At 41.4% G+C, this 16578-nt stretch overlaps 1 pseudogene; it reads left to right on the top strand.

The window, feature by feature from the left end:
• Window positions 1–1142: 1142 nt before the first annotated feature.
• On the top strand, window positions 1143–2714 carry LOC123396235 (annotated as a pseudogene).
• The last annotated feature ends 13864 nt before the right edge of the window (window positions 2715–16578 follow it).

Raw genomic sequence — 16578 nt, forward strand, 5'->3', positions numbered from 1 at the left:
CTCCTACGGGAAGAAGAGTTCTCATATGGGCAATGCATATATTGACAAAGATATAGATACTGAGGAAGAAGCCTCTGAGTCTGAATCTACTGAAGACGATTCATCTGTTGATGAATCTGACTTCAACATGGCGGATATTGCTTACGCCTCTACACCAACATCGGGCTCGTTCTTCAACAATGATGAAAGCGATGACAAGGCACCTGCATTCTGCTTCATGGCAAAAGGCTTCTAAGGGAAATAACACTTAGTCGAAAAAGAATTCCTAGTAGATCCAGTATGGAAATCCTTCGAAGGGTTCCAATGTTGATTTTCCTCTTATGAATACAAGCATTACTCTTTTGACCATTATATGTTCATGCTTCTAAAGGAGAAAATATGCATATTCATAAAACTATGCTAACCAATCTTCGAGAAAAAAACTCTAAAGTTCATTGAGCAAAGTACTCTTATATATGTTCAACGTCCAACTAAATCTTCTGAGTCACCCCTCAAGATATCGATGGTTAAGAAGACCGAATTTTTCTGCGGCACTATATCTTCGATGGCACTAAATGGGTCATGGATAGTGGATGTATTAATCATATGACCGGAGACAGAAGTTTATTCATCGATCTTAAATTGACTACTTCCTTACATAAGCATATCACTTTTGGCGACACCAAGAAAGGAAAGGTATTGAATTAGGTAAGTTGTTATATACAAAGAGAAACATATTGATATGATCATGCTTGTTCAATTTCTTGATTCAATCTAATGTCCATTTGAAAGCTTTCTGATGTGGACATGATGGTCTTATTCCCCAAATCTAGATTTGTGGTTTTGATTCAAAATAATAACTTCTTTGTCTCCGAAGGGTTCAAAAATGTCATTTATATATTGTGGATTTCCCTAAGGGTCTCTCGGTTACCAAGTGTTTTCTTGTAAAAAGTACAGAGAGTTTGTTGTGGCACCGAAGACTTGGTCATGTAAGTATGATAAACTTGCATGCGTTGGTGAAGATAAATCATGTCGTAGAAATTGCCGCTGTGAAATTCGATAAATATCGCCTTTGTGATGTATGTGAAGTTGACAAGCTCGTGGACAACTCGCATCCCGTACAGGCTATCACAAACATGACAAGGCCACTCGAGATTCCTCACATGGACATCTTCGAGCCGCAGAACTACTCTAGCTTCGGTGGTAACCACTATGGATTCGTCACTGTGTATAATTGTTCTCGATTCACATGTGTTTTCTTCCTTGGGGATAAATCCAAAACCCACATAATCTCCAAACGTTTTGCCAAAAAGGCTCAAAATGGATATGGAGTCACCATGAAGCACATGAGAGGTGAAAGTGGCACGGAGTTCAAGAACACTCATATTGAAGTGTTTCTCAATAATTATGACATCACCCATGAGTTCTCCGCAACTTATACCCCCCAATAAAATGGAGTGATGGAAAGAAAGAATCGAACCAAGGACCATATGATCTCAATGCGATTTTGGGCGGACACCATCAAGAAAGGGCCATATGATCTCACCAGCATCCCTCTCCAGGTCTCTCTCATCTGACCCGTCGAATAGGGGATAGACGAGAATTCACTAAAAGTCAGAGCTCCATGCCTTATCCGCAATATAATCCATCGTATCTTTGGCCCCTTTGTATCAGGTCGCCGCATCGCCATTGCCATCCAGAAATTCGATACTCCACATTCCACACCGAGCCCATACGTGGAGTGGCGCAAATTAAAGGAGCTCGGCATTTGTCCGAACCCTCCCGTACCACCTTTTTCCGGTCAAATTGCTCCAAGATCACCCAGCTCTAAGCAGCCGAGTACAACTCAAAGTCGAAGCCTTGTAGTATTAAGAGAGCTTGCTAGAAGCAATCGCAGCTACTTAGTTAATCTCTCTAACAGTAGCAGCACTGAACACCGGACCAGCCTGATCGAGCAGGTGATGAAGCTAGCGGGGCAGCGGGAGGTGGTGATCTTCAGCACGAGCACCTGCTGCATGTGCCGTACGGTGGCGCGCCTCTTCCGGGACCTCGGGGCGAACCGGCGGTGGTGGAGCTGGACGAGGCACCTCGGCCGCAACCGGCCGTGCCGGCGGTGTTCATTGGCGGCCGGCTCGTCGGATCCACGGACAAGGTCATGTCCCTTCACCTCAGCGGGAGGCTTGTCCCGCTGCTTCGTAACGCAGGTGCTGTCTGGGTCTATTGCGCGGGGGATGGTTTTGTGGATGCGTGTGCAGTGGACAGTGAAGAATTATGTACCGTAGCACGTAAGGCCCTGTTTGGAACCATCCAAATTATATAATCCAGTTTTTATAATCTATCATGTCTCCAAACAGGACAACTTATGATGTAGATTATAAAAACTAGATGACTAGATTATTAAAAACTCATAATCTACTCTATACCAGCTAAAATCAGATTATGGATTGCTAATGATCATTACTCTTATAAAGTTGGAGATAATTACATTCCTACCACCGCCACCCTTCTCTTTTTTCGAAAAAACAAACAAAGGGCAGACAGGTCATTATGCAATGTAAAACGTGGATTACAGTTTATATAATCTGGCATCCAAACATGTCCACCTAGATTATTTTTATAAACCAGATTATATAATCTATCTTCATAATCCAGATTATCATAATCTATTATGGTTCCAAACAGGGCCTAGTGCTCTGTTTTTTTAGCTGAAGTGCTCTGTTTTCTCTACCAGGTGATTATATCAAGACTAGGAAAATGATCCGTGCGTTGCAACGGGATCAAAATTCATCGCACTCCTCTGGCTCTCCTAATCCAATCACTATGATTTAAAATATATGGTTAAATATCACTAACATGAGAATTATTCTTTCAAGCCGATCATCAGTGCAAAAGGTCTAATGCATTGTTGTTGTTATATTTTCCAGGTGAAATGCATGCATTGTTCGACTTGTCGGCCGTGCTTGTATTTTTTTTCTTTTATCAATTGGCTAAATCAAATCTGATTAATCTATACTATTATTAAACAAGCAAACTAATTCTTTTTTAAATTCACATGGCAGATGTACACAGTTTGATTAGCACCGTACGATTAGGCCCACTAAATTTAATCTAACAACTAGCCTTAACTTAATTTGTTCTTTGGTGTGCACTTTGTAATTTACGTTGGCTGGACTGTTTCACCGCAGAGGAATATTTGAAGCTCACCTACGCAATCCCTATGATCACGCAAGGGCAGAAAAGAAAAAGGAAACCAATCAAAATCTGCTCACCTTGCTCGCTCACTTCCTCGTCAAGGCCGCGACCTACGCCAGCTGCCTCTGGCCACCGGACGAGGGTCGGACATCCACACCACATGCACCGCCCGCAGACTTTCATCCGCCATTGCAGAACTGACAAGTGCACCGGGCCTCTCCCACCGCGACCCCTGACGCCGGCAGCACGTCCCAGTCCCATCCCCTCCTATCATCTTCCCTATCCCTACCCAGCTGACGGCCAAAGGAGATGGAGCTGGCGTCTCCCTCCTTCACCTACAGCGACGATGAGCTGAAACGACGCCCTCTCGCCGTGCACGTCCTTAATCTGGACGGCATCGCCGTGCCCGTGGTCCTACTGTCGGGGTCACCGGATCCAGCCAACATCCGTCCCGTCCTCCCACATCGGCAACCATGGTCATCCTCCTCTGCATCCAAGCTTTGTCCATAAGCTCCATGTGCATTAGCAGGTTTGAGCCTGCGATTTTGATCGGGCAAGTCACAGGAGCTTGCCGGCAACATGCAGTTTTTGATCTGGTTTGTTGTTCATCTCAGCCGATTCTTTCTCTGGAAAATAATTTGGAACATAAAAAACTGCATTTTCAAATGGTTCTTGCAAACTGAATTTATGAATAGGACAATCGTATTTGCTTTTAGATGTTCTGGTGTATCAAATCCCTGTTCACTGCATAAATTGGGATTGAAACGATGCCATGATAGGTGGCATTCACGCTTCAGGTATGAGATCAGCTCAATCATCTTCAATTAGTTTTCTTTCTTGTTATCTAGGTCAGGCAGTCTTTGAACAAGGGGTGTATGGGAGTACACAGTTTGGACCCGTCCGCATATTGAAACATTTTTTGATATATAAGTTTGCAATTTTCACAACTTGTCACTTGTATTTGATTGAATAATACTCCCTCTGTCCCAAAATAACTGTGTCAAGCATAGTACAATTTTATACTAAAGTTAATACAAAGTTGAGACACTTATTTTAGGACGAAGGGAGTATATAGCATGGGCATAAAATTCGCAAGTGTGTGATTTTATTTTTGCATAATTATTTGATAAGTCTGAATGTATCTCGTAGCCTAGCTTTTAACTTTCAATTCTTTTTGTTATTTTAGCTCTGGAGTTTATGGTTTGAAGCAACATTTTCATTTTTTAAGAAATCTATTCAATATTTGGTTATGTTTCATATCATAACCAAATATAACTCTGGAGTTTATTCATTTTTTATTATTGTTATTTTTGTTATTTTAACTCTCGAGTTTATTTTTGTTATTTTTTTATCATAACGAAATATTTTCTTTTTGTTATTTTTGTTATTTTAACTCTGGAGTTTATTCATTTTTTAAGAACTTCTCGATGATGCTATAATCGACAGAATCCTCCAGTCTCTCCTACCAAGCTACAAAGGCTTTGTGCTTAACTACAACATGCAAGGGATGGAAAAGACCATTCCCGAGTTGTACTCGATGCTCAAGTCTGTAGAAGTAGAAATCAAGAAAGAGCATCAAGTGTTGATGGTCAACAAGACCACTAGTTTCAAGAAAGGCAAGGGTAAGAAGAATTTTAAGAAAGACGGCAAAGTTGTTGCCGCGCACGGTAAGCCAGATGCCGGGAAGAAGAAAAAGAATGGACCCAAGCCTGAGACTGAGTGCTTCTATTGCAAGGGAAAGGGTCACTGGAAGCGGAACTGCCCTAAATACTTAGCGGACAAGAAGGTCGGCAACGTTAAAGGTATATGTGATATACATGTTATTGATGTGTACCTTACCAGCGCTCGTAGTAGCTCCTGGGTATTTGATACCGGTGTTGTTGCTCACATTTGCAACTCAAAGCAGGAACTGCGGAATAAGCGGAGACTGGCCAAGGACGAGGTGACGATGCGCGTCGGGAATGGTTCAAAGGTCGATGTGATCGCCGTCGGCACTCTACCTCTACATCTACCGTCGGAATTAGTCTTAAACCTTAATAATTGTTATTTAGTACCAGCTTTAAGCATGAACATTGTATCAGGGTCTTGCTTAATGCGAGACGGCTACTCATTTAAGTCAGAGAATAATGGTTGTTCTATTTATATGAGTGATATGTTTTATGGTCATGCTCCGCTAGTGAATGGTTTATTCTTGATGAATCTCGATCGTGATGTTACACATATTCATAGTGTGAGTACCAAAAGATGTAAAGTTGATAATGATAGTCCCACATACTTGTGGCACTGCCACCTTGGTCATATCGGCGTTAAGCGCATGAAGAAGCTCTATACTGATGGACTATTAGAGTCTCTTGACTTTGAATCATTTGACACATGCGAACCGTGCCTCATGGGCAAGATGACTAAGACTCCATTCTCAGGAATAATGGAGAGAGAAACCGACTTATTGGAAATAATACATACTGATGTGTGTGGTCCAATGAACGTTGAAGCTCGCGGTGGCTGTCGTTATGTTCTCACTCTCATCGATGATTTGAGTAGGTATGGGTATATCTACTTGATGAAGCACAAATCTGAGACATTTGAAAAGTTCAAGGAATTTCAGAGTGAGGTCGAGAATCAACATGACAGAAAAATTAAGTGTCTACGATCTGATCGTGGAGGAGAATATTTGAGCCACGAGTTTGGCACACACCTAAGGAAGTGTGAAATCGTTTCACAACTGACGCCGCCTGGCACACCGCAACGCAACGGAGTGTCTGAACGTCGTAATCACACTTTATTAGATATGGTACGATCTACGATGTCTCTTACCGACTTACCGCTATCATTTTGGGGGTACGCATTAGAAATTATAGCATTCACTTTAAATAGGGCACCGTCTAAATCCGTTGAGACGACACCGTATGAACTATGGTTTGGCAAGAAACCTAAGTTGTCGTTTCTTAAAGTTTGGGGCTGCGATGCTTATGTGAAGAAACTTCAACCAGAAAAGCTCGAACCCAAAGCGGAGAAATGCGTATTCATAGGATACCCTAAGCAAACTATTGGGTATACCTTCTATCTTAGATCCGAAGGTAAGACCTTTGTTGCCAAGAACGGATTCTTTCTAGAGAAAGAGTTTCTCTCGAAAGAAGTAAGTGGGAGGAAGGTGGAACTTGATGAGGTAATTACACCCCTCTCGAACAGGATAGTAGCGCAGCGCGGGAAGTTGTTCCTATGGCGCCTACACCAACTGCAGAGGAAGTTAATGATGATGATCATGAAGCTTCGGATCAAGTTACTACTGAACCACGAAGGTCCACAAGGGCACGCTCCGCATCAGAGTGGTACGGCAACCCTGTGATGGAAATCATGTTGTTAGACATCGGTGAACCTTCGAACTACGAAGAAGCAATTGCGGGCCCGGATTCCAACAAATGGCTTGAGGCTATGAAATCTGAGATAGGATCCACGTATGAGAACAAAGTATGGACTTTGGTGGACTTGCCCGATGACCGGCGAGCCATAGAAAATAAATGGATCTTCAAGAAGAAGACTGATGCAAACGGTTATGTAACCGTTTACAAAGATCGACTTGTCGCAAAGGGTTTTCGACAAATTCAAGGAGTTGACTACGAAGAGACTTTCTCTCCCGTAGCGAAGCTGAAATCAGTCTGAATCATGTTAGCAATTGCCGCCTTTTATGATTATGAAATTTCGCAAATGGACGTCAAAACATGTTCCTTAACGGGAACCTTAAGGAAGAGTTGTATATGATGCAACCAGAAGGTTTTGTCGACCCTAAGGGTGCTAAGAAAGTGTGCAAGCTCCAGCGCTCCATCTATGGGCTGGTGCAAGCATCTCGGAGTTGGAACATTCGCTTTAATGAGGTGATTAAAGCGTTTGGGTTCATACAGGTTTACGGAGAAGCCTGTCTGTACAAGAAAGTGAGTGGGAGCTCTGTAGCTTTCCTCATACTGTATGTGGATGACATATTATTGATGGGGAATAATATAGAGATGTTGAGAGCATAAAGGCCTATTTGAACAAAAGTTTTTCAATGAAGGACCTTGGAGAAGCTGCATACATATTAGGCATCAAGATCTATAGAGATAGATCAAGACGCCTCATAGGTCTTTCGCAAAGTACATACCTTGACAAGATATTGCAGAAGTTCAATATGGAAAACTCAAAGAAAGGGTTCTTGTCAGTTTTGCAAGGTGTGAGATTGAGTAAGACTCAGTCGCCGACCACGGCAGGAGATAGAGAGAAGATGAGTTATGTCCCCTACGCATCAGCCGTGGGCTCTCTAATGTATGCCATGTTGTGTACCAGACCTGATATAAACCTTGCCATAAGCTTGGTAGGGAGGTACCAAAGTGATCCCGGTATGGAACACTGGACAACGGTCAAGAATATCCTTAAGTACCTGAAAAGGACTAAGGAAATGTTTCTCGTTTATGGAGGTGACGAAGAGCTCGTCGTAAAGGGTTACGTCGACGCTAGCTTCGACACAGATCTGGATGACTCTAAGTCACAGACCAGATATGTATATGTGTTGAATGGTGGGGCAGTGAGCTGGTGCAGCAACAAGCAAGAAGTCGTGGCAGCATCTACATGTGAAGCGGAGTACATAGTTGCTTCAGAAGCAGCTCATGAAGGAATTTAGATGAAGGAGCTCATCACCGACCTTGGAGTGATTCCAAGCGCGTCGGGTCCAATGACACTCTTCTGTGATAACACTGGGGCCATTGCCATAGCCAAGGAGCCCAGGTTTCACCGGAAGACGAAGCACATCAAACGCCGCTACAACTCCATCCAGGACCATGTCCAGAGTGGAGTGATAGATATTTGTAAAGTACACACGGATCTGAATATTGCAGACCCGTTGACTAAACCTCTTCCACGAGCAAAACATGATCAACACCATAATACTGTGGGTGTTCGATACATCACAATGTAACTAGATTATTGACTCTAGTGCAAGTGGGAGACTGTTGGAAATATGCCCTAGAGGCAATAATAAAATGGTTATTATCATATTTTCTTGTTCATGATAATCGTCTATTGTTCATGTTATAATTGTATTAACAGGAAACAGTAATACATGTGTGAATAAATAGATCACAATGTGTCCCTAGCAAGCCTCTAGTTGGCTAGCTCGTTAGTCAATAGATGATCATGGTTTCCTCATCATGGGCATTAGATGTCATTGATAACGGGATCACATCATTGGGAGAATGATGTGATGGACAAGGCCCAATCCTAAGCATAGCACTAGATCGTATTGTTCATATGCTAAAGCTTTTCTAATGTCAAGTATCTTTTCCTTCGACCGTGAGATTGTGCAACTCCCGGATACCATAGGAGTGCTTTGGGTGTATCAAACGTCACAACGTAACTGGGTGACTATAAAGGTGCACTACGGGTACCTCCGAAAGTGTCTGTTGGGTTGGTACAAATCGAGATCGGGATTTGTCACTCTGTGTGACGGAGAGGTATCTCTGGGCCCACTCGGTAGAACATCATCATGAGCTCAATGTGACTAAGGAGTTAGTCACACGATGACGTGCTACGGAACGAGTAAAATAGACTTACCGGTAACTAGATTGAACAAGGTATAGGTATACCGACGATCGAATCTCGGGCAAGTTCTATACCGACAGACAAAGGGAATCGTATACGGGATTAATTGAATCCTTGACATCGTGGTTCATCCGATGAGATCATCGTGGAGCAAGTGGGAGCCACCATGGGTATCCAGACCCCGCTGATGGTTATTGGCCGGAGAGGCGTCTCGGTCATGTCTGCCTGTCTCCCGAACCCGTAGGGTCTACACACTTAAGGTTCGATGACGCTAGGGTTATAGGGAATTGTTATACGAGGTTACCGAAAGTTGTTCGGAGTCCCGGATGAGATCCCGGACTTCACGAGGAGCTCCAGAATGGTCCGGAGGTAAAGATTGATATATAGGACGGATGTTTCAGATACCGGAAGTGTTTCGGGCATCACCGGTAACGTACCGGGACCACCGGGACCACCGGAGGTGGCCCCGGGGGTCCACCGAAGGGGGGCAACGACCCCGGAAGGTAAGGTGGGCCAAGTGGGGAAGGGAACCAGCCCCTAGATGGGCTGGTGCGCCTCCCCACTCAGCCCAATGCGTGGGGGAGAGAAAAGGGGGGGGGGCAAACCCTAAGCCAGGTGGCCCTAAGGCCCACCAGGTGGTGCGCCACCCCCTCCCCACCCTAGCCGCCGCCCCCCTTTCCCATCTGGTGGCCGCCGGCCCCTAGGGAGGGAAACCTAGGGGTGGCGCAGCCCCTTCCCCTCCTCCTATAAATAGAGAGGGGTTTTGGCCCTTGGGAGACAGACTTCTCCCTCTCCCTCGGCGCAGCCCTGCCCTTCTTTCTCCTCCTCTCTGCCGGTGCTTGGCGAAGCCCTGCCGGGAGACCTCGTGTCTCCATCGACACCACGCCGTCGTGCTGCTGGAGTTCTTCCCCAACCTCTCCCTCCTCCTTGCTGGATCAAGGTGCGGGAGACGTCACCGGGCTGCACGTGTGTTGAACGCGGAGGTGCCGTAGTTCGGCACTAGATCGGAATCACACCGCGATCCGAATCGCTGCGAGTACGACTCCATCAACCGCGTTCTAGTAACGCTTACGCTTAGCGATCTTCAAATGTATGAAGATGCTCTTACCCCTCTCTCGTTGTTGGTCTCTTCATAGGAAGATCTGAATATGTGTACGAAAATTTTGAATTTATGCTACGTTACCTATCATATGTTTCATATCATACGTGCGTTGCACGTGCATGCTTACTAGTCAAGTTAATTGTTAGGTTTTCAAAACAGGATTACGGATTTTATTGACCATCCTGCTTTAGTTAGAGCACTATGTAGGGCCCATATAATATGTGAATGCACACCGTGCATGTAATCCCCTGTATAGTATTAAGCAAGGCCCATGATGCCGCTAACCAATGCCAACGTCTCCTGTATAATCATCCAGCCCGTAATGTTCTCCTTCGTCATTCACGTTGAGGATTTCCTTCCTTTTGAGGATTAGAGGGTGTCTTTTCTTATTTTCCACCTTCCTTATATTATTAAACCTTGGACTGCTCCTTCCGTATATTCCTTCTCTTCCTTATTTCTTTCCGTACTTGGATGAAATTTTATTATTTACTTCCTTAGTTTCCTTGATATTTCTTTTAGTCGACTGCATGTTTCCCTTCTTTAATTTTCATGAATTGGCAGCCTGATCGGTTGCGTGATTGTTTTAATTCACATGACACAAATTCCGTTAATTATGCCAGAGGAATCTTTCGTTTTCCTTCGTCTGCTTATTGATTCTTAAAGCGGTTATTGATTTTAAATTGCATACATATATAGATTGATGGGAGCCACTACATAGCGGCGCAACACATAGATCTTTCGATGCTGCGGTTTTCTTCGTGTATGCAAACTAATACGCTAGCATGACATCAGCAAAGATTCCTCTAGTGTTAAACTTTTAAAAAGTTTTATCTCTTAAATTATATAAATCTAATTGATGATCCGCTTTCACCGTCAGCTTTCTCGCATTGAGATCTTCGAAACTAGATCCCATGTTGACATGTTTCGATAATATTTTTTTCCGTCGATAGTTGCCAGAATATTATTATTTACTTGTCATAATATTTGTCACATAGTTCTCACATTAAATTAACTTGGTATCAGGTTTATGAATGTCGATATACCCCACTAAAAAACTTGATTCATTGTGCTTGTGCTGGTTCATGCATTTACTTGCTTATTGTTAGTGCATTAATAACCACTTTTTAGCTCCATATAACACTGCAATACTTAAAAGGTATAAATTATTGCCCCGGTAACTATGTATAATTTTTATGACAACTGCACACCCGTAAGATGACATAAATGTGGCAACTAGGAACGATGAAAAAAACAACGAAACATGTCAACATGGGATCTTATTTTGAAGGTCTCATCGAGACGAATCTAACGGTAAAGACGAATCTTCAATCAAATTTTTAATCTGTGAGACAAATCATTTTTTCAACCCGCATGCATGCATGCATAGAGTCCACGTTGTTGTGGAGCAGGTTGAAAGCGACGGGTGCCTTTTTTTAATGCTCGGGCATGTATGCACGAGAAGGACAGGGTGCCGCGGTGCTAATTAGATTTTTCCTAGATTGATAGGACGGATGGTAAAGAAGTAATGTGGTACAATTTTGTAAATTGATGGTTAGCTCAATTTGTTGTGCACATTAATGATTGGGCTGCAGGTCAGGTTTCGATCCCACACGTTTCCACTATTATTTCTACACAGAGTCCAGGCCCAACCGGATGAAATTAAAAAAGTATTAATATTGATTGCATGTTTATTTTTAAAAATGTGAAGGGTCATTGCGTAAACACATGCATGATGGACTAAGAATGTTTATTTTTTTAGTAGTAGGTAGTATAGTAAAGATGTCTGTGCGTTGATACGGGTTAATTTATTTGAATTTTTGGCCATGAAAATTTTAATCGAGTTCAATCTTCATATTGGTTCAGTTAGCCCATTTAGGATGCCGTTGTCTAGACCATGGGGCATAGATGTGAAGAAACATACTCATTCCCTCCGATGGTGCCCCTTCAAGTCCCCACTACCCTAGTTTGAAGATGGTTTTTGCATGAAAGAGTTTTTGAGTGGGAGAAGCACATGGTGGAAGGGTTGCGCTTGGAGAGGGAGGGGCGCACGGAGGACTTCAGGTCGGGTGCCTATTTTCTCAAGTTTGAAGCATATTCTTTGAGAGTTTAGTTACAAATTCAATGGATTTCCAGATATTATTTGAATTAGGAGCAATGATACATACATGTTGTTTTTTTGTCAGACTTAACTACGACATCGATGCTTAGTTAAAACCATGTCATATCGGCACATTAACCATCATACTCATAATATTTTTTTTCTCCATGCAGAACTTATATTCAGTTTCAGACAATAAAAATGATGTATAGTTCATTGGGCATCCATGCCTATATGCTCATGTTGTGTGTGTGCTAAGTATGAAGTACTCGTACAGATGTACTAACTTCCTCTTGCTTTAACTCACGGTTGGCTGCAATTTGCTCTATTGTAGATTCCTTTTGTTCAAGCTATATATTTTGTATATTGTCGCACATCCTTTTTTCTTTTGTGTTGGTTCCATATTTGCATATTTCTTCCTCCCTTGTGTGCATTTTTTGCAACTCGATTGAATATTAATTTAATTACTTGTTTTACTGATAGGCTTCATGGCGCTTTTTATTTCTTGCTTCATTGGTCAATTGTGCACACTACTCTCTATCCTTTTCCCTTCTTTATTCCTTTGCATCCATGACTGGAGGTTGTGACGCAAACAATTTGCTTGCATGAGATATTTTTATACTGTTTGACTCTGTTGTTCATTAAAAAAAATTATTAGATCTTGCATCATAAATAGAACATATGTAGCTACTTATAAGTTACTTTAATTAAAACGGACGTTAGCAATACAATATATGTGTTGTTTCTATAGTAATGTTTTACTTCATTTCCACGGTCTCTTTTTAAAGTCTTGTAGTCATTTTGGCTTACAATTTTCAGTTGATAGTAGCCAAGTTTCATATTATTTATCTGTCCTCTTTAAATGATTGATACTAAAGTAAGGTAAGAGTATCATACATAAAACTATACAAAATCTCTTATATCACATAATGTCATGACCTTAGTAAGTTACTCCTCCGTTTCTAAATATAAGTCCTTTTAGAGATTTCAATACAAACTACATACATATGTATATAAACATATTTTAGATTGTTGATTCACTCATTTTGCTCCATATGTAGTTTCTTATTGGAATCTCTAAAAAGACTTATATTTAGAAACTAAGGGAGTACATAATTTACATTACTGTATTAAACCAAGATAGCTCATATTAAAATCATGGTGGAAGGATATATAAAAGCACTTGTGGTTACCTTTCATTTAATAAAGCAATGTACTTGTGTTTACTATATTCTTTTGTTTAAATAATATAGTTTTTGTAGTGTGGTATCCCTAAACATAGTTTGAAATAAGCCTGAATGAGTTAACTAATGTCAATGGATGTGTTGACAGAGTGTCATGTTTTTTCTGGATGCAATTCAGAAAATAGAAAAATGGTATTGAGGTAAGAGCATTGGTACACACACACCATTTTTTGTCCAACTTCAGTACGATGACGTTGATAGGGCTTCCATGCATAGTGTCAAAGCATACCACATCGGCAGATTAACCATCTTAATCAGTCACTGGCATCGGGTCACATCGGCAGATTAACCATCCTAATGAGTTACTGGCATTGGGTCACATCGACAGATTAACCACCCTAATGAGTTACTGACATCGGACAATAAAAATTTCGTCCACGTCACACTTTTGTTGAAGTAATTTTACCTGGACGAGATTTTTCCTGCATACAACATCCATCTTATCCACCTTCAGGGACATTAAGCATGCCACCTTCTTCCTTGTTGTTAATGACTCTAGACATGAAATCTAAATGTCTATATTTTCGAATCTGTGGTTTATTATGCAATCACACGTATATAAGTGAGATCAACATTGCCTAAACATTTTTTTTTTTGTATTTTGCTTTTGTGTGTTCATCGTCTCGTATACTTCACAGATTGTCCAGGTGTATATGCTTCCCGTGTGTCTGCTAATTTGTGTATATATCTTAGTCCAACCGTATAATCCTAATTGGACTGTTGATAGTATTCGTTTTCGGATTTTTCGTTGTACCAGTCCGTGAAGAACACAAACAAACACCAGTTAAAAAGATGTCACATTTTTTTCCTTGAGACTTTCAACTCGGCAAGGCAGCGTGCAGTATGCACATGGAGTTTAGTTTAAATTGTGGTCCTCCTTTATCTCTGCTATTTCCTTCATTCACAATGTGAATGTCGTCCTTACATTATTCAATGCATTATTAGGGATGACTTAATTATTTTGAGTCTCCTTGAGACTTTCAATCAGCAGAATGCATCAATGCACAACGTGAATGTCCTCCTTATATCACCTACAAGTACATCTCATTATCTCCGGTAAAAAATATTTTCAGTGCTGCAAATACAATAGCATAACAAATGTTTTCTTCTTTAAAAAAAAACTATATATGCTTTTGCAGGTGCATCAGTCACATGGTTTAGTCGATTCTCAAAATCGTATAGCCTCTATTTACACTTTAGTCTTTTTCCCTCTTATTATATGCACCTTGTACATGCTCACTATTTCCTTCCTTATTTCTGTCCACGTCGCCTGTCTTTCCATCTTTTTTCTCTAATTAGCCTCTCTTTCCTTTTTTATTTCTTCTTGCTGATATTTCATGTAATTTGCAAAGTATATAAAAGTGTACGAATAACTCTAAGGTAGCGAGGTGGTACCATTCAACATCGATCTAAGGCCTCGATGGCTGACATAGGCTAACGATGTACGGACGAAAATATTGGTAAACAGGCCATAATTTTGGAGCAAGAAGCGATCCTTGCAAAATAGAAAGTATGCCCGTGCTTTACAACGGAGATACACTATATATGACCACGAAAACAGGCAAGGAAAGATTGTATTTTTGTAAATTGTATTATTTGAAATTGTTCATAATTTCAAAAAGGTTTAAATATTGAAAAATGTTTGATATTCAAAATTGTGTTCACGATTTCAAAAACAATAAGTTTTAAAAATACCACGCTCAAAATAAATTTAAAATTCCAAATTCCAAAAAAGTTCAAAATTCGAAATTTTTGTTCCTCACTTCAAAAATTGTTCAAGTTTCAAAAAACTTTCACCATTCAAAAAATGTTCATTGTGTACAAAAAAATCTTCATCTTGTATAGTAAATTTGTTCAGCATGCATTTAAGAAAACTTATCATATATTTTTAAAACATTCAATGTGTACTTGAATATTGTTCACCATATATTGAGAAAATACTCAGAGTCTATTTTAATTTTATTTTTTAAAAATGGTCTACAGTTAAAAAATTGTTCAGAATTTGATATTTTTCACGTTTTGAAGAAGTGTTCATATTTATTATTTTTTTGTTTATTTTTTCGGAAAAAAACTGTTTATGCTACTATTAGAATTTAAAAAATCACGACTTTTAAGCATTTTTTTGAACTTTGGAATACGTTTTGTTCACATTTTCTTCAAAACAATGTTGAAAAACGGATCTGCCGTTGTCGCTAGGCTGTAAATTTAGTGCTGCTTCTTAGCCATCCGGAGTTGCTAGCTTAGGTAGAGTGTCAGCATTTTCATTAAAAAGATCTGGATATATTGGACCTGAAACCTGTGATCTCTGTGTATTTCCTGACTCCAGAGTCCAGATGACTCGATGCCGATGTAATTCTCAAGGGTCATCCTAACAGTGCGGTGGTACTGCACAGTGAGAAAAGAAGATGATCAAGTCATGTAAGTCAAGTAAGTCAAACATGACCAAGTCAGCTGTGACATGCTAATTAGATATAGTACTCCCTCTGCAAAGAAATATAAGAGAGTTTAGATCATTACTTTAGTGATCTAAACTCTCATTTATCTGGACATGGACTATTTGACCCCAAACTCACATGCTCTCTTATGAACAGTACAATCCAACAAAATAATAAAAGGATACAAAAAAACAGATTTCTTTTGTCATAAACACTGATGGGGGAAAAATGTATGCTTCAAAAAGACTCTTGTTCAAAGCATTTTGATCACAAAATAAATTCAGATTTAAAAAATAATATCGTTCACAAGGGAGCATATGACTTGGGATCAAAAGAGGACTTCGACAACTTATATAATCCTTTCAAAGGCCTTTGAAGCAGGGGTTGTTTAACCCATGAGGTAGAGATTTGTTGGTCTTAGAGCATGTACAGCCAGACCCCTTAAACCCGTCTTAAACGTCCGGACAGGTTGTCCGATCACGAAAATATGACCCAGACGAGCCTCTCAAACTGGCCTCAAATGTCCGGGTTGACTGGCACCCCCATTTTCATCCCAAATATGGGGCGGATATGGGGGAACCCGGATGCGCCCGGGCACGCCCGCCACGTCGGCCTGACGGCATGGCCTCACGTGGACTCGCAGGAAAATTTGACGGTCCGACGGACGTCTTGACCGTCGGCGCGGTGTGAACGTTGTGTGGTGCCGCTCCGACTCCTAGCTCGAGGTCGGAGCCTGCTATTTAAGCTGACTGGCGCCCCCAGCCCTAGCTCATGCGCCTCCTCCATCTCTTCGCCGCCACCCAAGATGCTGCTCATCTCACACTTCCCTCTTCGTCAGGGATGGCTAACGGCTCATCACCACATACACGCAGCTCACTCCGGAGCGGTGCCTGCAAATCGAGGCGGAGATTCAGGCTCGCCGCGCCGCCCGCATCACTACGGGTCTCCCTCCGGACTCGC

The sequence above is a fragment of the Hordeum vulgare genome, chromosome 5H, assembly GCF_904849725.1.
Source record: "Hordeum vulgare subsp. vulgare chromosome 5H, MorexV3_pseudomolecules_assembly, whole genome shotgun sequence".
In the NCBI taxonomy this organism is placed as follows: Eukaryota; Viridiplantae; Streptophyta; class Magnoliopsida; order Poales; family Poaceae; genus Hordeum; species Hordeum vulgare.